The 25341-nt window shown below is 47.7% G+C and overlaps 1 protein-coding gene across 1 annotated transcript in view; it reads left to right on the forward strand.

The window, feature by feature from the left end:
- Positions 1 to 1427: 1427 nt before the first annotated feature.
- Positions 1428 to 25341, forward strand: part of RP1 (RP1 axonemal microtubule associated) — a 55141-nt gene continuing 31227 nt past the window's right edge. Inside the window, exon 1 of the mRNA XM_060128110.1 lies at positions 1428 to 1550. The gene's annotated coding sequence lies outside the window, so the exon portion shown is untranslated. The remainder of the gene's footprint in view (positions 1551 to 25341) is intronic.

Genomic DNA, 25341 nt, shown 5'->3' on the forward strand with positions numbered 1-25341 from the left:
GGTTTTCTGTGTGGGAAGGTTTTCAATTACAAATTCGATTTCTTTAATAAATATAGCACTATTCAGACTCTATTTCTTTTTCAGTGAATTTTGGTAGTTTATGTCTTTCAAGGAACTGGTCTATTTCACTTAAGTTGCCAAATGTATGAGTCTACAGTTGTTTGTTTTATTCTCCTGTTATCCTTTTAGTGTCCGTGAGGTCGAGAGTGAAGTTCCCTCTTTCATTCCTGGTATTGTTATCTATGTCTTCTCTCCCTTTTTTTTTCTTGGTCAGACTCACTAGAGGTTTACCAATTTTATTGAGTTTTTTCAAAGAATCAGTCTTTGGTTTCATTGGTTTTCTCTATTGTTTTTCTGTTTTTTAAAAAAATTTCTTTAAAAATTTTTGGCTGCGTTGGGTCTTCATTGCTGTGCAGCCTTTCTCTGGATGTGGTGAGCGGGGGCTACTCTTCATTGTGGTACGTGGGCTTCTCATAGTGGTGGCTTCTCTTGTTGCGGAGCATGGGCTCTAGGCACATGGGCTTCAGTAGTTGTGGCACACGGGCTCAGTAGTTGTGGCTCACGGACTCTAGAGCACAGGCTCAGTAGTTGTGGTGCATGGGCTTTGCTGCTCCGTGGCATGTGGGATCTTCCCCGACCAGGGATCAAACACGTGTCCCCTGCATTGTCAGGTGGATTCTCAACCACTGCACCACCAGGGAAGTCCCCTGTTTTTAGCTTCATCGATTTCTGTCTTCATCATTATTCTTTTATCCCTTCTGCTTGCTTTGGGTTTAATTTACTTTTCATTTTCTAATTTCTTAAGGTGAAAATTTAGATCAGATCTTTGTTCATCCTTAATATAAGCTTTTAGTGCTATGAATTTCCTCTGAGCACTGTTTTAGCTGCATCTCACAAAGTTAGATGTGTTGTGTCTTAAAGTTTATTCAGTTCAAAATAATTTTCAATTTTGGTTGAGACTTCCTCTTAGAACCATTTCCCCCCAGTATTTGGGGTTTTGCTCAAATTTGTTTCTGTTATATTCTACTTTTATTTAAACTATCAATGAAGAATATATTGTTTTCTTAAACATTCAATTATCTTTAGAGCAATTAAAGTGAGAAAAAATATTTTATTTTAACTTTGTATTTTCCATTTCTCTTTTTTTTGGGGGGGCGTATAGTTGTTTTACAATGTTGTGTTAGTTTCTACTGTACAGTGAAGTGGAGTGGAGTTCCCTGTGCTCCACAGCAGGTTCTTATTAGTTATCTACTTTATACGTAGTGGTGTATATGTCAATCCCAATCTCCCAATTCATCCCACCCCATATGGTCCATTTCTAATACTCTTCATTTCTTTGTGTAGATCCAGGTTTCTGACCTATATTGCATTCCTTCTGACTGAAGAACTTGTTTTTAACATTTCTTGTAGAGCTGCCACCCTGCTCCGTCTGCTGTCTCCAGGGTCTCCAGGTCTCCCTCAGCCTCCACACTCAGCTTTTAGCGCGTTATTCCAAGTATCTAGCTGAATCTTCTTATTGGCTCTACGGCCTCTGACAGCACCTGCGCCAGGTAAGGAAAAGCGTGGGTCCTGTTTCTCGCTACAGGCACTTGCCTCTTTGAAGATTTCCAGTTAGCTATTTGCTCTTGTGACCTTAGTTCTCTAAGGGGGACGAGGAAAGTAATTAATTTGCAGTTTGTCCAGCGGTTTTCTTGTTGTCAGGGTGGGTGTGCCTCTCTTTCCAGCTTTCTGTGTCGCCATGCTGAATCTAGAAATCCAAAGAATCATTTTTTGAATTCCTACCTTTCATATTTGTTTTTTTTTCAAATATTTTTGATCTTTGAAAATGCTGTCCTGCCTTTTGTTATTGCTTATGTTCTTTCGTTAATCCACGCAAGTTTAAATGTATCTTTTTTTAGTGGTGTCTTTCAGGGTTTTCCACTTCCTCTAATTCTTGAGTGCTGGTTCTTCCTGTGTCGAGTCTGCCCATCTGTCTTCCACGGTGCTTCCTCATGTAGCTTCAGCGGTGTTTGCGTGCGGAGTTTCGATCACGTCACGTTGAATTTTGATTTGCTGTCGGCAAGGACTGTCCTCTCCATGGAGGACCCATAATGCCATGTGTTGCGCGCATTTTCCTACGGAACGGCTTTTCATTTGTTTTTGCGGGTGGGGGGTGGTCTCAGGATTTCACTGTCCTGGACCAGTCTTCATGTTTAGCTCTTGAGTGTGGTCCCTGCTCCCTTTGGGCGGTATAAATTCACATCTGCACAGGGTATAGTCCGAGGTTTTGATTTCTTGCAAGTCATTTTTTTCATACAAAGTACCTGGAGACTGAAAGTTTCCTTGCTGCTTCCTGGGACGAGGACACAGAATTTTCTTGTCTGCCTCTCAGGCTGGCCAGCCTTTTGACACATCTGGGTCTTGAGGAGCTGGCTGCGTACCAGTTCCCTCTTTCTTTCTTCTCCAGTCCTCTCCCTGGGATTAAAATCCCAGCTTCCGGGCCAAGTCTGAAATCCTTGTGGGTCTCCATGGCAACAGTGTCTACACTCTGTTCTGAGGCTTCTCTTCGTTTCCGGAGCCCAGGAATTTCTATCCCCCAAGTACACTGTTAAGAGAAAGTGATATCATACCGGACGATTCTATTAGTTTGTTTCTAGAGGGTCCTTCCACTCCTCATCCCCAGATCTTCCTCCTTTCAGCTCGAGCGGCCATGTGGCTGGAAACGGACTAAGTACAGCTCTCATGTGACTAGAATTTGGGTGACCCCCCCCAAATGCAATGTGTCTCCCTCCAGTTTCCTTAAGAAAGAGAGATTCAGGTCAAAGCCAATTTGAACCCTCACCCTCCTTAGTTACATGGATTATGGAATTTAGTGATATCTAATTTCTCTTCTTGACCCCTTGAATGATTTGTAAATACGATGGCTACACGTGTTTTTTTTACTGTCCGTATGACAATGAAGTCAGGGCATTTTGCTTTATATTCAGGGAGTTCATATTAGATCTTTAGTTATTTTAATGCACGTTTAACTACTACCCATGCTTACCAAAGTCAACTAACTTGCTACTTACATTAAGAGGAAATGCATGAAAAAAATGTCACTTTCCCAATATCACCGGCAATTCCTACTGGTGAGGCTTTTTCAAATTCCCAAATAGTCACCAGTTGAGGCGCATTCTGAATCAAGCATCTCAAATTTCTGCACTTTGCTTTCAAGAAGAACGCTCTACCCCTCGATGGTGTTCTAGAGATGCCAACAATGGAAGATGAAATGGAGGAGAGACTTAAGATATTCCTAGATCATTACCTTCAGTTCCCCAGTGAAATAAAAAGAGAAATGTTAAGTGAAAACATTCTCCTTAGTAAGGGATTGCATTTCTTGTTATTTCATTGATTACTAGGGTACTGACTGTATACTTTTTACTTTAATAACTTTCCTCCAGTAAAGGGCAGACCTCCAAAAGGAATTTACTGGGTAAAGTGACCGGTCTTTAATGTGTAAAATGTGGTTTATTTCTGTGACCCCTCGAAGCAGTTTCATGGAGCAGTAAGCTGTAAGACAAGCAGCATAAGCAGCTGGAGTAAGAAGTGCAAACGCTTTGCACGAAGATGCTGTTTTATCAGCCAGTCTTTTTCTTATCTGTAAGGTTAAGGTGCTCTATTACATTCACTCTAAGTTTGTTTCAAGGCTAAGAAAGAACTATAATCAAAATTCCAGAGGCGTTATGGGGTTGAGATCCTCCAGTTTGGGAGTTTATAAATTGATGGTAGAGAGGACTGTCAGGTAAAATGCATCCGTTTGGTTCCTGAGAGGAGGTCACACCAGGTCTCACTCCTGCCTGCTCTTGTTTCAAAGCATCCATCCCAAGAGTTTTAGGAACACGTACAGCTACTTATTCACACGGCAGCCTCCTTCCAGACAGTGAACCTCTGGGCAGGATTCCGTTCTCCCTGTTTTCGAAACATACCACCACTGTGTGTGCGTAGGCCGCGTAAATGACGACACGGTTTTTCTCATATTTGCCCTTTCAGGTTTTGAGCTCTGAGTTTGCTTTAGGAAACACAGTCATACTCCTGCTATTATGATCCCAGGGCACTGCTCCTTCTCATTCTTCTTGCAACTTTCAGCTCCCTCTTAACCACCCTCAACCCTGACAGGCCCTACCTGTGCAGCCTCAGCTGATCCCTACCCCCCAGCTCAGACTGAGACAGGATCATTTAATCTCACACCAAAGACTCGTGCCTGCTTGTGTGTTTGAAACACGTCCTTGGTCCCAGCTGTCTCATACCCTAGAAGGGAGTAGAGATCTGAGTGGATTGGGGAAGGCAGCATCACGTCACACCTGGAGGAGGTGGGATCCAGGTGTGGGAGAAGCGGGCCAGCGTGACCGTGGTGTTGGTGCTGGCATCGGTCCCGGGGATCACGAGGAAGCAGCCTGGCTAGGGCAGCACTGCATCCTTCTTTATAGACGCCCACATTAAATCCAGGATTCCTTAGAGTTAATTTCCAAATCATGAGCAAAAGGAAAGGGAATTTTCATTTCAGACGTAGAACTATGGATGGAAGAAAGTATTATAAAAATTTTGTCTCTTTGCCTAGGTAGCTCATTAGAATTATTTTTTTTCTGGGCCATGCAGCGAATAGGTGGTGTTACACTGATTGAATTCACAGTGGTGAACCGAAGGAACAGGGCCAGTCTGATTTACTTTGAGACATGATGAGGAAAAAGGATTCACTGTTCAGATCCAGAGAGTGAGGCAAATACCCTCTAAGCTCGCAGGTGCTGTTACGCCCTATCTGTCCAGCCAGCCTTGCGCCAGTTCAGCATCTCCGCGCTGCAGGTGCACTGACACGTGTGCACCACAAGATGGAGCCCTTACAGCAGCTCATCTCCCAGGACTTCCTTCCACCCTGTTCACGCTTCGGAAAGTGAAGCAAACACGGATGTGAAGAGGCGCACAGGCCTCGAGTGGATTAGAGACTGTTCCAGTCATTGTGCCTGAGAGTAGATCTGTCCTCGGCCTGTCTCGATCAACGTCCTTATCAGCGTCTTCCAGGAAGACACAAAAGACAAGCTTTAGCAGGAGGGCGGGTGATGCAAAACCAGGGAGGAGCATGGGGGCCTCTGGGCATATCGTAAAGATTCGGGGGGCTTTTCCGCGGGCTGCCAGTGGACAGGGATGGAGGCACAAGGTTGCCTTTGATGGAGCAGGAAAAAGAGCTTTGGACAGTGAAAGGGCAGGTCTGGACGAGCACGTCACGGTAGCTGTGATGCTGATAACCGTACCGTCTCACGCAGTGCTACTTACTCAGCGTGCGGGCCGTGCGCCGCCTGTGGGAAATGGCGTGCTGTCTGTCCTGGATGAGGGCAGGCGCTCCTGCCAGGGGTCAGTGAAATTCATCACGAAGTACATTGCTTAGTGGAGCCAAACAGGTAAAACTCACCTGGTGAGGGAAGCAGGGCATCCACCGCATTCCAGCGCCAACTCTTCATCTTGGGAAGGGCCTGCCTTTGAGTAGCGCTGAATGGCAAAGGCTCCTTGGCGTCAGTACTAAGTACTTAGTACTAATGGTGCTAAGTACGTTAAGCGCATCCTCACCTTCGGATAGAGGCACAGCGGACTTAGGGCCAGTGTCGTGAAAGGTGGACGTTCACATGTTGGACCAAACGGCCTCGCTTTCCTCATCTGATGGGCGGTAGCAGTAATATCTAACACAAAGCGCTGTCATGCTGGAGGTCAGAAGTATAACGCAGGCAAGGTTCATGGCGTGTTTCACGGCACATGGCACAAATGTGCTTATTCGCTGCAAGTGAGAATTAGTGTGCTTCTCCTTAATACCTCTTGGAGGAAAATACTGTTGTTTTCCCTGTTTCGTAGGTGAGGAATTGGGCTGAGTTTCAATGAAGCTTAACAGCGTCCTGTGGTCATTGCCGTTCCTGCGTGTCAGGGCCCAGGCTTAAACCCAGGGATTTTCTGACTCTAGATTCCAAACAGGTGCTTGTTGATCATAGCACACTGCTCGTTCCTGGCTGGACTAGACCAGTGGCTTTTAAATTTTTTGACCAAAGCTCAACTGTAGTCATAACCTAGTACTCCTGCCGCCCACCTCTCCCCAGGTACACAGACACATATATAATCTGAAACAAGACTTACATGAACTAATACTTGCCATTCATAAATGCGAGGCACTCTGATATCTTCTACTCCATTTTATTTCATTTTTAAAGAGAAAGCGGGTGGTGACCTATTGAATTGATCTCCTGGGCCACAAATGGGCTGGAACCCACAAGGTGAAAATGCCGTAATAGCAATTCCTATGAACTCTTCAGTTCTAATTTTCTCTGATTCTCCAAAAAACAAAACAAAACAAAAAACACAAACAAAAGCCTTCAAACCCAATTCCCTTCATCCAGAACAGAAGACCTGAACTTGGGAGCAGTTCACGTGGAAAAGAATAAGGATTTTAGCCGAGGCTGAGTTGCGGAAACACTGCAAAGGTGAGGGCAGAGGGCTTGCCTTCAAGGCCCCCGCAGGAGCCCTGCATTCCCTCTGGGTGCCAAGTTTTAGGAGAAATCAACCACCTGAACACGTTCGGAGAAGGACAGTCAAGGTGGAGCTGGGTCTGAAATTGTTCAAGGAGCCAGGCATGTTTCATCTGATTTTGATGGGAAAGAGTCTCTAAACCATAAAAAAAAGAAAAAGAAGTATATTATGATAATAGGTCTCTAAGGTAGTTGAATAAGTCTTGGCCCGTCTGATGCATTATCTCACATCAAGCTTATTTTTATTGGGTTTTTAGATTTTGGTGTCTAAGCTGAGAATCATGCAAAATGATTGTTGCTGCACTTCCGTCCTGTGAAAGGCAGGCAGGAAACCGCCCCTCCCAGGGTAAGTGGAGGAGCTCTCAAGCTTGCCCTTGGCCAGACGTTTGCCCAGCTTCAAAGGGGTTTCAGAGGGCGGGACCGACTGCAGCCCAGGCTGTGCCTTGGAACTCAGACATTCCTCTCCTGGAGCCTGGCCCACCCGGCGGGAAAGCCCCCTGTTCCTGATGCTCTGGGCTGGTGGGAAGCTCTTGCCCGGTTGTTTCCCTCCCTCCTGGGCTCCGGCCGAGAGCCGATTCCCCATGAGTCAGGAAAGGAGGGAGTGAGAGGCTGAGCGGTCCCTCCCCGGGTTTCACGGGGCCTCGGGAACGCCTGGGGCTGGAATTCCCCCTGGAAGGCGGCTCCAACAATGGAGGTTTGCGCTGTGTGGCGGGTAGGGCGTTCTGCTGGAACAAGTAGCAGCAGGTCTGTTGGTAGTTTGTTAGATTCAGGAAGGAAAGCGGAGAGGGGAGTCAAGAATGACTCAAAGGCTATGTGGTTGGGAAACCTCGGAGCAAAATCAGGCCACCAGAACACAGTGGGAAATCTGAAGTGGTACAGACCGGGGGCGGGGGGAGAGGCTGGAAGTGTGGATGGTACTTGTTTGTGGCTTCGAGTCGGAGCTGTGTCCGTGAAAGTCTGTGTTCGTGAGAGCGGGAGGGGTTAAAATGCTCTGTAGATCTTGCTGCACAACTGTTTACCGTCCAATGTTAAATCCTGGTCCTTGGGGCGAAACGTGGTCGTAGTTAAGGGTGAAGTGGGTCTTAGGGATGTTGGAGTTGGGCTGTTGTCCTAGATGCCATTTATCTGCTGGCATCCTGGATTGAGTTCCACTTTTAGGATATAATTAACACATGCATTTTTGGTGGTTCTTTCAGTAGATCTAAAATGAACGGGTTAACGAGGTGCTGTCTGAAAACGGCCGTCTTCATTTTATTCTGCTCTCTCAGGTGGGGAGAGACCGGTGGCCCCCCCCCCGCAGCTCCGCACCCCATCTAGTTGATGGGGTGGGGAGAGACCGGTGGCCCTCCCCGCAGCCCGCACCCCATCTAGTTGATGGAGACGAAGGGAGGGGCTGCTGAAGCGGAGGAAGTTGTGCGCATGCGCGCCTCGGGGCGGAGTCTGGAGGGACGAACTGATGGAGCGAGATGCTGACGAAAGCATCACTTGTCACGTATGGGGCATGCCCTATGCATGAGCGGTGTTCTAAGCACTGTATATGATGGTCTCATTTGATTTCAACAACCCAATTAAATGATTACTATTACTGCCCTCCTTTTATAATTAAAGAAACTAAAGCACAGAGAGGCTAGCGGATTCGCCCAAGGTTGCGGAGCTGGGATGGTCTGACCGCCAAGCTGCACCATGAACACGTCCCAGGCAGGTACTGTCCTCACCTGGCTTGATAGACCGGCAGAAGGTGGTAGAGTCAGAAGCTGGAGAGACTGTTTTCTAGGGGGGACAGTGTTGCTTCGAGTGCCCGGGTGATAAGTTGTGATCCAACATCAGGGAGAGACACATGCTTCTCTCATTTTCCAAAGGCCATGGGGAAGTCAAGGCTTTGGGTGCTTCCACGGGGAGGGCCATGGCCCTCTGAGAAGCTCTATACCCCGGAGCGCCGGCAGCCCTGCGGTCGAGCGCCCTCAAGCGCTCATGTGCAGTGGATTTCCGCAGGGAAGCGGGGTGGACCATTCAGGGGGACGGCAGAGAAGGGCACTTAGGAACTGGCCAAGGACCAAGGTTCTGCAGCAGCTCAAGGGACACCACCCAAGCCAGCTGAGCTCAGGAAAATGCAACCTACTTGTCCCCACGGGCAGATGAGGTCCGGAGAGGTGCTGAAGGAGTGAGGAACCTCCACTCTAAAAACAAATCTTTATTCAGTTTCTTTCTGTCAGTTCCCAGAATCTGTTCAAAGCACAAAGCAGGGGACATTTTCTACCAGGAAAATAAGCTCACCTCAGTTGTCAAGGGTTTTTGGAGGGACAGGAACCGTCTGGGGTCTGCTTCTCAGCCAGGCTTGTGTGCCCAGAGTCAAGGACACAAAACAGATGCTCAGCCAGCGTCCCCCAGCCTGAGCATTCCACACGCGAGAGGAACAGGCCGTGTCCGGATTTTAGGGGACAAATGTAGGGCTTTTCCTTGAAGCTGTTTAGATGCTACATGAGGAAATGCAAATAGGAAACATCTGACAGTAAACCAGCAAGCCGTTATTGCATAAAGATGAAAAATTCAGTCCCCGGAATAGAACAGCACATGGAGACGAGACGCAAAGCTTAAAGCCGCGAGAAGGAGAAGAGAAGCAGCGGCACCTTCAGATACTGTGGAGGAATGGCCTTGGGAGAGAAGTTAGGTTTTACAGTCTTCACCCCAAATGCCAGTGTCCCCTCCTGCTCTGACCCTCTGTCTGTCACTTTTCAGCCTGCAGCCCGTCGGTGATGGTGATGCCGCCACTGCCTGGACCGTGTGGGGCCTCGTACCCTTGGTGGCAGTGCTGTGGCGCGGCTGGGCCACAGAGAGGGTGGGCGGGGGCAGCACGTCTGCGCGGTTCCTTTTGCTTGGCGGGTTGGAGTACAGACTGGAGTGTTTTCCATTTACTTTGCTCGTTGCCTCCCTCTTTGTTGTGAGTTGCCCTTGAGATTCTGACTGCACTGTCTGGTGAGGTTGCTGGTTCTTAAAGTCACAAGTTATGCGTTATGTTAAGAGTACGTGGAAGCATTTTACTGGGACCTCTTTCAAATAGTCACTAAATGACTAATTCTAATTCAGGGAAGATCTAGTGGGCCTGCCCTCCTAATGAGTGATAACTTTGCTGGGAGCTTTCGATGATATTGTTCAAGAATCAGAAAAAACATTCCTGCAGGGAGGGATTACTAGCCCCATTTGAAAACTGAAGTTTAGAGAAATTAATTGTCTAATCCTTTTACTGAAAGAGACCAATGGTCCACAGATGTGATTTCTTTAACAAGCTGCAAAATAGATAAATAGATGCATAAATCCATAAATACAAATATGTTCAGTACCTAACACTGATTAAAAATACTCTTCAGAACATCTTTGGAAAATAGGTCAGAAATAGCGTTTCATTCTGTATCTCGTGGTACATCTTCAACGAGGTAGAAATGAAATTGTTTGCACACCTGCATATCAATGGAAAAGCTGGCCATTTGGAGATGACATCCTTACAAATAAATTAGGAATATTGTTTCAGCAGCACTAAATGCTCCGAGGAGAATAAAACAGAGTGACCTGCTGCGCAGTGACTGGGGTGAGGTGAGCTGACATTACAGGGTGGCCTCAGAAGGGCTCTTAGCAGAGATATCAGAGCTGAGACCCAACTGGGGAGGAGGAAAGAGCCCTGTGTGTGACTGGGGAACAGCACGGGGGGTGTGCAGAGCCCTTGTGGAGCCAGGACTGGGTAGGGGGCGGGCTGGGCAAGGAGAGGGTCAGCAGACTCAGCACCATTTGAAACAGTGTTACTTGTGAATGGTCTACCATCCTCTAAGAACCTAAACTCCAGATGGCCGGGGCCTCACCTGTTTACTCTTGTTTCCTGCTCTAATCTAGCTCTGGTACTGTGTCTGGTACATAGTAGGTAGGCAGTAATATTACTCAATGAAAGAAAAAAAAAGCTATTGTAGTCAAGTCTGTCCAACCCAGGTCCTTACTTTGCAGACGCGTTAGATACTCAGCAGAGGGGAAGCTACTTCCAGCAGGATGGGACCTGCCCTGGGTTTAGGCTGGTCAGCCTCTGATTCTCCACTGCACCATCCTGCCCCCTGCTGCTTCGTGTATCACAAAAACACAAAAAAACAAAAACGGTCAGTGTTTCTAAAAGCACAGGTTCTCCTGGACAGAATTTCTCACTCTCCGGAATTGACATTCTAAGTTACATTCGAAGGAACTTTGTTTCTTGTGTGTTCCACTCACAAAAATGATATTTTCTGTATCAAGGAGGAAAGCAAACAGACTGTGCCTTTTCTCTGAGCATTAAAACAAATATAAGACCACAACGCAATAGCAAAACACCCCGAATAAGCCAATTATAAAGTGGGTAAAGGAGTTGAACAGACATTTCTCTGAAGAAGAGATACAAATGGCCAACAGGGGTATGAAGTGGTGCTCAACACCATGAATCATCAGGGAAGTGCAAATCGAAACTACAACAAGCTGTCACCTCACACACGTTAGGATGGCTGTTATTTTTTAAAAAGTGTAGGTGAGGTTGTGGAGAAGTGCAACCCTCGTACACTGTTGGTGTTAAATTAAAATGGTGTAGCTGCTATGGAGAAGAGTATGGAAATTCCTCAAAAAGTTAAAACTAGAATTACCGTATGATCCAGCAATCCCACGTCTGGGTATTTATCCAGAAGAACTGAAATCAGATCTCAAAGAGATATCTGCCCTCCCATGCTCATGACAGCTCTTCACACAATAGCCAAGATACGGTAGCATCCCAGGTGTCCATTGACAGATGAACGCATAAAGGAAGTGAAGTCCATACACACATGAAGAAAGAAGAAAATCCTGCCACTTGCAGCAACATGGATGAACCTGGAGGATGTTGTGCTAAGTGAAACAAGCCAGTTACAGAAGGACAAATACTGCATGATTCTACTTACATGAGGAATCTAAAATAGTCAAACTCATAAAAGCAGAGAGTACAAGAGTGGTGGCCAGGGGGGTGAGCGAGGGGAAAGGAGAGCTCTTCAGTGGTTGTAAGGTGTCGGCTCTGCTTGATGAGTGAGTTCTAGAATCTGCCGTACAGCATGGTGCCTGCACTTTACAGTGTGGTGTGCGCTTCAAAATGTGTTAGGAGGTCGGTCTCATGGTGAGTATTTTTACCATAAAAACAAACAAACAACAAACAGAAACAAAGGGACACAAGGGAACTCTGGGAGGTGATGGCTCAGTCTGTCCCCTCGATTGTGGTGATGGTGTCATGGCTGTTGTGCAGACGTTCAAACCCATCAAATTGTACGCATCAGATGTACGCAGCTCCTTGTGTATCAGTGACACCTCAATAAAGCTGTTAAAAAAAACATAAAACAGTACGAGACCCTCAACCAGCGGTTCTGGTGACCGAAATGAAGGTAATGAAGATGACAAGGGATTTATCACCCTCTGGGGCCCCTACCTCCCTGGGCTACTGGCATCGCTCAGAGCTGCTCTCTGCCTGGGCTGAAGACATACTTACATAGGTGTTGAGAGAGTGACAAGTGAAGCTAATGCTTGCATATTAATAGTCTAGTACAAAAGATGACTGGCTTGTGACTGTTAGAAGTCAGGGTTGTTCCCCCCCCCCCCCCCCCGCAGGCCCACGTCTTAAATGGAGCAGGTACTTAACAGATGTAGGTTGAGTTGAACCAATCTACTTGTCATGGGGACTTGACCTCCACTTCATGGTGTCTTATTAAACGAAAACATAGTTTTTAAGATAAATATTCAAAATGTCAACTTCGAAATAAGGTGAAAAGCTCCCATGTTCACATGCCACATTCTACTTGTATGCCACAGACGATCTATTGAACAAAATGGGTTATTTTGTTGGCCATTGAATAAAGTTTTATTGAAAGTAGATTATTTGGTTGGATGGTATAGGCAACTAGAAAGGAAAAGTAGTTACAGGTGCTGTAGTCTGGAGGTTTCTTTATCAGAAGAGGAAGAATGTGCTCTCTGATACATCCCAAGAGTCGTGAATCTCAGACGAGCTCTGGTCTTCGCTAGCGTGCGCTTGTGAGTCACATGCAGTGTTTGCAGCTGCTCCGGGTAATCCGGTGACGACGCAAATGTCACTGTTCCCTCCGACCAGCACAGCCAAGAGCCAGGTTGACTCCCGAGCAGTGTCCCTGAGCCACGGGCTCCCTAGGATGCCAGGCCCTGGACTCTGATTCTTCCAAACTCCAGCCCTTCCTGTAAGAAATTCTGGAGGCAACTGAGGAATTTCGTTTTGGAAATTACAGGTGGAATATATGCTGTTTTTCTCCTTGCCCTTATAAAAACAGAAAACGGTAATTAAAATTTTAAGTTTTATAACTGGGTTTTTAAAAGGGAGGATGTCTTACACTTTGATTGAAATGTGGAAGATGGCTTAATTGTGTGGAAAGTACGCCAACGATGGTAACGAAAGCAGGAAAGCCCGCAGCTAAATCATTTCTAGTCTTGGTTGCTGTGGGGAATGAACTTATTTTTCTTGTGGGGAACTTTTGCAGATGTTTCTAAGGAATTCTAGCTTTCAGAGATTGTTTGGACAACTGTTCTCAAGTTCAGGAACCTGTGGGCCGTGCACAGGACTTGGAATCGATCCTCAGGGCCCTCGGGGACCAATGGAGGGTGGTCAGAGGAATAATATGATCAGCCTTAGGTTTTAGAAAGAATAAGTGACATTTTTTAAACTATGGAGGCAGACAGGAGAGTGACTTACAGTAGGGCCAGGCCTGACGGCCAGTGGGGAGGCCGTGGGGAAGTGTGATGTGGGTTGACTCCTAGGGAGGCGAGGGGCCAGGTCAGAGAGCACGAGAAGGAAGGAGCAGTGATGCATGTAGGGACCCGGTCTCCAGCGGGAGAAGGCAGAGTTTGACACGGCTCTGCGGTTTCTAACCTGGATGACATTAACTTCTCATGTTCTTGCAACTGCAGTGTTTCATGTTCCGTGAGTAACACTGAAGCGGCAAGCATATTCCTAGCGTGCAGAACAGGTAAGTTGAGAGGAGAAGCTTCCGGAGCATCCTGGCGAGAACGTGGGGCGTGGAGTGGGGGGCACCCCTGGGCGCGTACCTGCGGCAGCCCGAGTCCACTACGGGAACGTCAGCCGTTGTCTTAGAGGATTTTCTGGCGGTCCAAGCGGAAGTCCGTTGTCATTTCGCTTAAGCTCCTAGGTGCTCTGTGTGCTGTGGGGCTGGAAGGGGCATCAGGAATCCACTTCCCACCTCCTCCCCCTGCCAGCTCACATCAGATGCTGACAGGCCAGAGTCTTGGGGTCTTCTGGCCGCAAGAGCGCCGCTGGGGAGCCCCTCTGCTCTCGCTCAGGGCTGAGTTCCCTGGACACGCTCCCCAAGGGAGAAGGACGCGGCCAGTGCTGGGTTTCCCGTGAGGCAGCATCGCAACGTGGTCCAGGGTGCCTGCCCCAGTCCTTCATCCAGGGCAGATTATTTCTTCTCCTCCTCCTGTTTCCAGAGCTGTCAGTTGGGAACAGTAACGGTAGGACTGGGTAGGGCACCACGTACGGTGGTCAGTACATTGTGAGGGCCCAACGTGTGAACAAAGATCTCGTTTCTTCTGGTCTGGTAGGTCGACGGCATTCAGGTGGGGAGACCTACGTGGCCAGTGGCACATCTGGTGTCATCGCTGTGTGGTGGCATTCAGTGGCTTTGTGTGGGGCTAGCGCGGGAGCCTCTGCGTGGGCATGCAGGCTGTAGCACCCTTCCCCCAACGCCCAAGCACTGGGGACGGGGCCCGTCCGCATCCTCAGGAAGTGTGATGCTGAGAGACCACAGCGGATTGCGGGGAGCACCAGGTAGGGAAACTCTTTGAGCCCCGTTATCCCAGGAGCTGGGGATCCTCAGAAGAGGGTTTCGTCAAGCTGGCCCCACTCCTGAACCTGTTAATAAATCCTTAACCTCCTTATTTCATTTGGCATATCTGAAATTAAGGGCATAGCACTTCCACAGGAATGTACCATGAAATCGCTTTCTCCCTTTTGGCCAACCAGAGTTTATATATTTAAAACCTGTGATGTGGGTTCTGAGTAAACTCAGAGCGACTGTTCAAGTTAGTTGCCATCAGCACCGTAGCAATAGGTGTTCAGTGTCTGTTGACATTTACTTTCTTTAGTCTCAGACAGATTTCATAGCAACATAACACAAAAGCCGAACGGCATCCCTGGAAACTTGTAAGCACAGCAAAGGCCTGGATATACCACAGTGGAAGGATGCCTCAGTACAGGGAAACGCTAGAGAAGTTTGGCAAACATGACTTAACCGGTCAAGCCGTGTAGAAAGGAAACATCGCAGAAGGTCAGCTTATAAAAAATAAACTCTGGCTTTTCAGGTGATTAATTGGCAGAGTGTGTAAACTCTGGCCATTGGATTATCTTATTCCAGGTTAATCTACATAATCACAAAATAATTTTAGCAATTAGAAAATGGAGAAAAGATCAATGACAAATATTGTTGCTAGAACATTCTATGAGGCATGTGGGTGAATGCCATATTCCAATTATTTATATATCCTGATAACATATGAACTCATACCATGGTGTTGTACATACAATAACTATACTCAGATAATGAAAATACACTCAAATATAAATGAAAATAATTTTTGACTTTTTTTGAGAAGGTATTTCAAATGTTTATGGCATCTCAGGGACATTAACGTAAATATCACTTATCGCAATAAAGTACCATCGCTACAGAAGGCGTATGAGATTGGCTGCCGAAGCACAGATGGTCCCCTAATATACCTAGAGAAAGATAAGATCTTAATAGTTAGTATTAAGTAATTTAAAATGAAGCTTTCTAAAGTACCCACAGCTTTTCTATTACTCAAATGGTTTAAAACTCAGAGTTTCAAATTTCTTGTCTTAATTACGTTCATCTATGAAACTAGTGAATATAGGTATAACATTTTTACACCCATTAAGAAAATGATGACTGATTGATGATTACTTTTTATTAAACAATTAATAAAGCTACCTGACATTTCAGAGAAGGCATCTTTGGATATTGAAATGATAACATTTGTCTATGATAAATAAGCCAGTCTCTGAAAGAAAAGAAAGATTTTTAGTAATGTTAGAGCTGGTGAAGTGTCACTCTACATTTATAATCGTCATCTAAGATTTCAATATTAATTGATCAGAAAAGCATTTTCATAGCAGGTACTAGACACATGGCATCTTCTTCAACATAGAAGAGAAGAGCAGGGTTTCAAAGGTCTTTGAAGGTCCCCAAGGGAGTTCTGTGCAAAGAGCACAGGGCCGGGCAAACATCTCCTATTTCTACAGATTTTGCCCTGGCTGGTGATGCAGGTGCTTGTCAACAGGCCTAACCCTAACCCCAACCCTAACCTAACCCTGACCCTAACCCCAGACACTCAAGATGGCCCAGCAGTAACTGTGGACTCTTTCCCTTAAGTCTGCCCCCTGTTGTCTGCCCCCGGTCTCACCACTGACAAGGAAGGAGACCAAATCCCAAGAAAGAAAGAGGAAAACGTAACTGGATTCCCTTTAAGCCCGGGGCAGAAGGGCCAGCCCGGGGGCTGGCTCTGGTTGCTGGGGGGCTTCCTAAGGAGATGGGAGATCGGGAGAAGGCCGAGAGGGGGGCGCTCCCGGGCCTCCCTCCCCCTCCGCCCCCCCTCTCCCCCACACTGGGAAGCTGGATCCTGAGATATGCTTGCGTGTTGGGATGGGCCTCTGAGAACCCCCGTGCAGAGGACTGTCTTCCCCTCCTGAGTCTCCATTTCCACGTGTGTGATGCAGAACAAGGACCTCTTCTGTAGGCACATGTTAAATGCCTTACGAGCATTAGCTATCGTTATATCTTCTTTAACAGTTAAATCTTCACACCATGACCCCAAGGCCCATACATTTGTCCAACAAATGGAAAGAGCAGGAAAGGACTGACCTGTAGGCAGGAACGTTGGCTATTTCATCAGAAATGTAAGCTCACCCCAGGAGGAGCAACCTCAGGTTACGTTGATGTGACAGACTTGATGGCCATGGCTTTTCTTCACAGAAATGGTGACTCTCCCTAGAACATTCCAGTCCAGGTCTTCTGTGGGTGGGGCTTGAGGCTTCCATCCTGCCCTGTATTCATGACATCAGGGCCAGAAAGCACAGGGAACACACGGCGTTCCACGCACAGATGTGCAGCAGTGGTCTTCGAACTCTGGAGGCCTGTTTCTGAATGCAGACTTTTTGGCCGGGAGGATTTCTCTCATTCGGTCATTACAGGGTCTGATGGCCACACTGAAATGGATGTTGCCATTCTGGGGGGACCTGGGGGTGCCAAGCAACTGGCCCGTTTCCCGGCAGAGGGATGAGGCTGGGCTCTGGAGCCAGGGCCTGGCCTGGGCCTGAGAGCCGGACCCAGGACTTCCTGGTGCCGCCTCGGGGGTTTCTCAAGCTCTCTGAGCCGCGGTTTCCTTCCTGGTACAACAGGGAGGGTAGAGGAACTGACCTCGGATGGTCGTCGTGAAGGAAAGGCGTGCCCAGCACGTGCTAGCGGGGGCCGCGTGTCACGTCACCTTCACGTAACCCACAGCTGCACAGCTGCCTTCTGAGGTCAGGTCCGCCCCCAGGGCCCCGGAAATGGCCATTTGGTAGCGCCATCAGAGCCTGCAATGATAGGGCCCTAGGGCACTAACTAATACAGGTGTCCACCTGACAAGACGCCCAAGCAGGCAGGCCTGTCTGGAGCCTAGAGCCCCCCAAGCCCGGCTCTGTGCCCCCAGAGAGCAACCGCGAGGGACCGCGTTCCTGCCAAGCGTCCACTACACGTCTTCTGCCGATGGAGCAGGGGAGCCCTCTCCTCCTGCCCGGACAGAGGCAGCCCTGATGTCTGGGGGGAATCCCTACACGCCGATGGACAGCGGACGGGCTTGGCCTGCTGAGGTTTGAGCTGCCTGTGATGGGCACGTCGTCCCGTGCCCGGCAGTCTTCCTGGCACCTCGCACACCGACGGCTCACAGCGCTCTTCTTTCCGAGACCCGCCTAAGAGGTCACGCTCTACAGAAATCTCCGCCACCTGCAGACCCCGTCTGCCGACACACACACGTCCGCTACCCTTCCTCCTGGGACGCTGGAGGTCCCCGGTGTCCCCGTCCCGCTGATGCCCAGATGAGCACCCACACGTTGGAGGAATCGGCCACCTCCCGAGCTCCGCAGCTTCTCCCCAGCTCTGCCCACCCTCAAGGAACCGTGCCAGGAGCTCAGAGCACCGCCCGCCGCCAGGACTCGGCCGTGGGTACCCGCCTCGCGTCAGTGAACTCGGCCTGCCCAGGACACGGGGCTTTGGGAGCCGGGGAAGCAAGTTCCGGGGTTCCAAGTGGAAGTGGGCCCCGAGCACAGCCCCTCCACGGACTCGGTGAATGCCGCTGACTGAGACGTGTCTCTGCTCTGGTTTCGAGGTCTGTGCAGCGGCGCTAAGGCCCCATCGCAGGCCCTCCGCCCTCGGCCCTCGCTCCCGGTCAAAGGAAAGCGCACCTTTCAGGCTGTGGAGGATGGAGGATCCCCAAGGAAAGCCCCGTCCCCCTCCTCCCCGCGGAAGGACCGGCCAGAGAAGGTGCTGCTCAGATCAAAGCCGTCCACTTCGAGCATCTCCTTTTTAAAATAACTTAAAACTTTCATTGGAGTACGGTTGATTTATAATGCAGTGTCTTTGCTGTACGGCAAAGTGAATCAGTTATACATATACATACGTCCACGCTTTTTTAGATCCTTTTCCCATGCAGGCCGTTACAGAGTACTGAGTAGAGTTCCCTGTGCTCTACAGTGGGTCCTTACCAGTCATCTGTTTTATATATAGTCGTGCGTATGTGTCAGTCCCAGTCTCCCACTTGGAGCATCTCCTCTTGGTGGCTGCTTGTTCCTTCCTTCCTAAGAGCTGTCTTCGTTCAGTTGCCTCCTTTCTCCCTATCTGAGCTGTGACTTTGTGACCTAGGCTGGCCCAGGAGAGCTCCGGTGGTGGCTGGGCAGTAGAAAGGGTCAGCGCTGAGCTCAGAGCCCCTCCCATCTCCCCAGACCCTGGGCCTCCCCTCCTGTTCCAAAGTGAAGGGGAAAAGATAAGAGATTACAGGCTGTGGAGTTATCTACAAAGGGCTCAAATCAGCAAGTGCTACAAGCCACAGAGACAAAACAACCTTACAGGACCAGGGAAGTGCTGAGGTGTGTGGGACTACCAGAGGAGGGTTCCAAAGCCCGACGGGGTTGGGGATCCCGGCTGAGTCCGTGGCGGAGGTGAAGCTCGGAGGCTCGCCTGGTCCCACCCTAGTATAGGGGGAGGGGGTTAGAGCCCACCGGTCCCCTTGCAAATTCTGCCTGGAGCTCTGGGCCCACCCTTTGTCCTGGGTTTTCCCTGATTTTCTTACAGTTGATCTGAAATCCCTGTAGCTCAAAAGGCAGTCTGACTTCTGTGTCTCCAAAGATAAATCTCAAGGGAAAAACTCTTCAATATAGGCAATTATTTTGTCTCCTTACATCTAAGTGCCTATCTGACATATTTTGTCAAACTTCCTTTAGTCACAGAATGTAATATTGTTATTCATCAGTTAAGGTCTTTAGACATACAGAGAGATGCCTACACCTGGCAGAATGAGTAGAGAACTTCCATTATATTCTGGTAAAAGGGCCAACTTAATATGGGCATCAATACCTAAGCAATTTTTTTTTTATAGCCTTAGATCCAGATACCTTTCAGGAAACTACAAAAGGCTTTATTTTTACAGCTTAATTCAAAGCTTATCAAGGTCACAGGCATTTCACTTATTATCAGAGGGCTTCCTGAGGAAAAGTAGAGTAAAAATAGAGGCATGCAGGTTGCACAACTTTACTTTTTAATAGGTGGGAAGGAGAAGGAAAAATATTCCTACTGGTTTGAGGTAATTATTTTCAGCGTAATGGTCTTTGAATGCAGTAAGCAATGGGAAGCAAAATGACCTCACTTTGTAGATTCAGGAAAAAAAAATCACTCTTGTGGGAGAGGAATCTATTATAAAGTATTGGATTTGAGAATGGTTCACAAAATTTCAGGGTCCTCTGAAGCATTTCTGTAAAATCTTTAGCAGTATTGTCTGTGGTTGGTGTGATGTATCTGTGATTATTGCATTAGATCAGGCATTGCCGAAACATCCAAACTATTTATTTTACTGTCTGAATGTGTGTATCGGGGGTGGGGGCGGTGGAGGGAGATTTGTTTCAAGACCAGTGGCTGACACACGGTAACGCTTCTCTCAGATAATCCTGGCTGCACATAACTGAAACATGAAAAATAGATATAAATATGCTTCTTATTAAAAAAATATGAATCCACAGTGCAGGGCTGCTTTGGTGGACCTACAATGCGAGACCGAGGGTTCTTCTATCTTTTCACTCTGCTGTGACTAGCTACCATTCCCTTGGACCGTCCTGTGGTCCAAGATGGCTGCTGGAGCTCCGGCCATTGAACCACATTCCAGGACAGAAAGGAAGAAGAAGGAAAACGAAGAGAGAATCCCTCCGTATTTAGGAGTCTTCCTGAAAGAACCATACAACACTACTGCTTCCAACTCTGTGGTTGGACCCGGAAGCAGATGGCTGTGATGGACACTGGCAAGTGTGTTTGGCTTAAAGTACTTAAAGGGCTGGAGTTTTAAGAAAAAAAATGAATGTGAAGAGTATGTGCCTGGCACATAGTAAGTACTCAATAAACATTAATGGTAATTATTAACAATGCAAAAGAGCAGAACAGAAATCTTAAAAAGTGATGTGGAAAATCCAGTGGCCCCCATGCCTTTATTCCTGGGCTGTCTTGAGGGGAGGAAGAGGGCAGCTAGTATCACAGTATTAATCCTCGCAGACTGTGGTCGTCCTTTTCCAGAAACCAGTTGGATCAGCATTTAACGGTCTGTGTCTCCTTTCGTATCGTTTGCAGTATTTGTCGAACTGTGCTCAGCGATTTTCAGACAAATAAGCACATGCACAGAACACGCCTTCTCCCAGAAACCTAGCAAGCAAACGTTGTTGAAAATGAAAACTGACTTTCGGTCTAGATGAAACAGTCCGCGCTTAGTCATCAGTTCTGCCTCTGGCCTGCTGTGTTGAAATAGGAAACAGAAAGGATGCCATTAGGCCCGACAGAAATGCAAATATAACTGAGGTTTGCAAGTGACTCATCCGCGGAGGGTTCCTTTATGCCTGTGCTGCCGCCACTGCACCAGACATCGCCTCCCCGGCCCCGTGTGGCCTTGACCAGATGTGTCACCAAGAGCCCTCTGTCTCTCCTCTCTGCCCGGGTAGGCGGTCCCCTCCCCTGGACTCACTCTGTGCTGGTCCTGCTGGCATGTGACACCTCCCTCCCCGACCCGCTTTGCTGGGGTGCTTTGAAATGAGGAGTAATTCAAGTTCTGCCCCATATTAGCTGTGTGGCCCTCAGCCGGTCGTTCCGTCGTCTGGACATCAGTGCACTGTCTGCGACGTTCCGGCACTGGATCGGGTAACCCCTAAGGACCCCTCTGTCTGGAAGCTTCTGTGGATTGTGTGGTTCTTTTAGTGTTGAAAGCAGAAAAGTTTTGTGAGGAATTGGGCTGTGCAAGTATAGAAAGGGCTCAGTCAAGCGCTTTTCCTATCCATTACCGGCGGTAGACATGAGCCGCTGTAGCCTAAGCACAGAGGCTTGGTCCCTGCCTTCGACAACTTTTACGTGCTCAGCGTCTATTCCCTGCAAGGGACAGCCCAGCACACGGGACACATGCCCTCTGCTCGCAGCACTGCTCCCCATCCGACCCCAGGGGTCACACGCTGGTGGGACTGTGGTGTCAGAATTCTTAGGGGCTGAATGTGTCATGTTCATCCTCACAATGACCAGTTTTTCAAACAGTTATTTCTGTAAGACTCTGATAACATCTTCAGGAGCCCAATCCGAGCTTTTCCTTGTACAACGGAGCCTTCAGGGTGTACACGCTCACTCTTGATAATCTTGGCATGAAAACTCCTGCTAATGATAGCATCTTTACTATAAATAGAGGTTTTTAGATGCCCTCTCCTTCTATTGTCCTATCTCTTACAATACTCAATGCATCTTAACCCTTTTTCTTTATTTCGTCATAAAACCGTGACCCTTGATGGTTGGGAGGATAACACAATAGACCAGATGTCTTAACCATGTTTGGATAAATCAGTCATCACCTTCTTTTTCCAAGAAAAATGAGGCAGAGCAGCTTGAGTGAGGCGTAGACTCTGCTTTCCATTTGGTCTTTCCAAAGCAAACAGAAAAAAGAGGTAACCGTCTGCTAGCTGTGTCGGGTCAGTTGTGAGGAATCGGGTCTAAGGATGTGCAACCATCGTTATTGTGAAAAGAGAAGGAGGCCACACTCTCAGTGTTCCGACTCATTTAAAATTGAGACTGAAAATAACCACCTCAGGAGAAAAGAGGGTTGATTCATGACCTTAGTTCTAGTTTAAGTTTGAGGGGAATATAGATGTTATACGAAGCTAGGGAGACAGGCTCTCAATACAGTGGCCTTTCCCTCAGATTGAAGAACGCTTAGATTTACATTTCACTAGGATGTGATTTCAGAACTTTGCTTTTTACAAAAACGTATGATCTGTGATGATGAGGCCATACGCCAGTAGAGTCATTCATCGCACGATATCATTCAGAGCAAAACAAGCTTAGGGCATCAGAACGACTCCAGTTTACAGATGGAGAAAATGTAACATAGAGGGGGTTACATGATCTCATCTTCGTCCAATTAGGAAATAGTATGCTCGGGATTCCAGCTTGCAGTAGGACCATTGGACTCAAGCCCTGCGCTCTTTCCGAAAACTCTGATGTCCTATTAATAGGGCCTTGATTTGTGCAAATGCTGCCGTCACACAGCTTTCCGGGCGCGAGCATCAGATGAGTACAGAGCCCTTGTTCTGACATGGATTCCCGTGGCATCGTTAATCTAAGCCAGGCCAGTCCTGGCGGAGTCAGAAGGAGAAGGATTGGAAATAGGCCGTCAGGGGCAGGCAGGGATGTAGGAAACGCAGTTCCTCAGGGTACTGTTAGGAGGACCCTGAAAATACACACATCATTATAATAAAAGGGAGAATAAAGGTGTCATGAACAATTTATGAAATAATGCCACTGGGGGCCTCAGGAGGGAGAGATCCTGGCGCCAAAGCCGTTCTGATCTCAGATCCACAGATGGCTATTGACGGTGGTGGGCTGTATCATGGGGCGAGAGGGTAAGGACAGACCTGTTAGAGGAAGGGGCACGGGGGACGGGCCTGAAGGATGGTTGGGGTTTGGGTGAGAAGAAGCACGTGTGGGACATGGCATTCCAAGCAGAGGGAATGCTAAGCGAGAGGCGTGAAAATGGGAACCTCTTCTGTAGAGAAGCACCGCTTGGGACAAATACTGGGAAAAGCAGCCCTAAGCTCGTAAGACCGGGGCCTGGGAGTGTTGCCGTCCAGGGATTTCAAACTTGAAGCCCATTCCTAGCTCACTGGGAAGCCTAGGAATGGGCCTCAGTTTGTCTATGACGTTTTATTGACACCTTGAGTGCATGCCCACGTTCCGGTTATTTTTGCTACCTGATGAACCCCTCCGATGCTAACACACTGACTTAAAACAGCAACAACTTATCATTTCCCGTGACTCTGCCATCTGGAATTGCTCAGCCAGGAAGTAGAAATTTGCCCCAGGACCCCAGCCTGGTGTTTGGGGCCCTGTCGCCTATCTTGAGGCCTCCTTTATGTTTTGTGCCTGCCCTCCTGCTGAGAGTTTGAAGTAACAGCTAACTTGTGAAGGGGCTCCCCACCAAAGGCCACCTCTGGGGATATTTCCACAATTCACGTAGACATTCCCGTTGCTGTCAAGCACAGAATTTACAGAAAAGAGTGGACCTGGGACTTAACTGGCTGTCCAGTGGTTAAGACTCTGCGCGTCCACTGCAGGGGGCACGGGTTCGATCCCTGGCTGGGGAACTAAGACCCCGCGCACCACACAGAGCGGCCAAAAAAAAAAAAAAAAAGAAAAAAAGAAAAAAAAAAAAGAAAAAAAAAAAAGAAAAAAGAGTGGACATCTTGAGGACCATTTTGATTCTCGTATCTGGAGCTGTCTAATTATGGGCTCTGTCCTAAGCCAGCACGCCTCCACTTTTAGATGAGTTGAAGTAGAGGCTGCACGACTGTGGCTCAGGGGTTCTGCAGAATCAGATCTTTCATTCCCAAACTCTATTCCACTAGACGATGGTCTTACGGTGACTTGGAATTAAGGGTCCTGAGTTAGCTGTTCCCTAAGGTACCAGAACTGTGGAGATGGAGAAAAGCCAGTGGGGCGGTCAAAGAGCAGTGTACTTGACAACTGGAAGCACGGAAAACGCCCAGTTCTGTCGCCGTGACTGACTGGTGAGAGGGGAGTTCCTTCTCACCCGAGGGTGTAGACAGAGAGAAGGAAGACGCCACTTTCTCAATCACTCTTAGCTGCTTTAGGAAGTTCCCAGCCTACGTGCTATTTGCACGTCCTAAGGGGACAATGAATGAATGTCAGCCTCTTACCTCTGATCAGTGCTGGTGAGGACCTGGCAACAGCTGTTCACCTAACAAGTTCATCAGCAGCTGCGCAATTGAATGTTTCTGCTTCTCTTGCATCACTTAGTGGCAACCTGATTGACACCGGGCCTCTACTCACGCTTTAAAGACATTCTTCAAACGTACAGTAGATACCAGAAAAGTCATTGTCAGCTATGTTAGAAAAAAAAAATGATGCCACATGGGTGACAATGACAAGATTCTAGCTTACAGCTCCCCATTTTTATTTGGGATCCAAGTGTAATTGATCATCTTTGTGAGGGATGTGTAACACTTCTGGTCATATCCAAAACTGCAGGGCAAACGTTGGAAGTCTGGAAGTGGAAACACCGGGAAGTGATTTATTTCAGAGCCAGAGCTAATCTTTTTCCACTTTGGGTCCGGAAATTCCTGGGCTTTGCGTCCTTGATAAGACTCCAGGCAGCGCAGGCCGACAGGGATGTGGCGGTGAGGCAATCTAGGTGTGGATGGTGTTATCAACAGCTCCAGGTTAAGTGTGAGAGACATTTCTGAAAACCTGGCTTGATTCAATGGATCAGAATATGTTTTAGATTTCTTGGCAATGCTGTCATTTCTAGTTGCTCTATCTACTATTCTACAATTTTAAATATAAAATGAAAGCGTCTTTAAATAAGAGAAAGCTATCTGAGAGGATGGGAAGAAACTGCCTATTTTTTGGTGTAAAAAATGTCAGTTATTCATATGTGATTTCCATGTAAGGGAGAAAATGTCACTGTCGTATTAACTAAAATATAAATGCAAGAAGTAATGAGTCTGCATTCAAAATTTATAGCCCGTGTGGTTTTCCTTATATGAAAAAATACTTTTTTCCTTATGCAGTGTTGAGAAAAATGTATTATTAAGTTCACATTCCCTTCTTACCCGTACATTATGGAGCAGTCACGGATGTTATAAATTGCTCATTAATAATTACGGCTAACATGATTTCTTAGCAGGTACTGTGCTACCTTATCTCATTTAATCTCAAAATAATACCATAAGCCATATACCACGATGACCTCCCCATACCCAGGTCGCACAGCTGGAAGGTGTGCAGGTGAGGCTGAGGTACAGGTGTGCCTGTGTCAAGCCATGCATTTAATCCGTGTGCTCCACCAGCCTTACACACGGTGCCTAGACGACCTCAGACTTGGGTAAATTCCATTGATGAGAAGGTTGGTAGACATTTCCAGAAAGAGGTGGAAGCATTTTCTAATTATAGAG

Source organism: Lagenorhynchus albirostris, chromosome 17, assembly GCF_949774975.1.
Source record: "Lagenorhynchus albirostris chromosome 17, mLagAlb1.1, whole genome shotgun sequence".
Lineage (NCBI taxonomy): Eukaryota > Metazoa > Chordata > Mammalia > Artiodactyla > Delphinidae > Lagenorhynchus > Lagenorhynchus albirostris.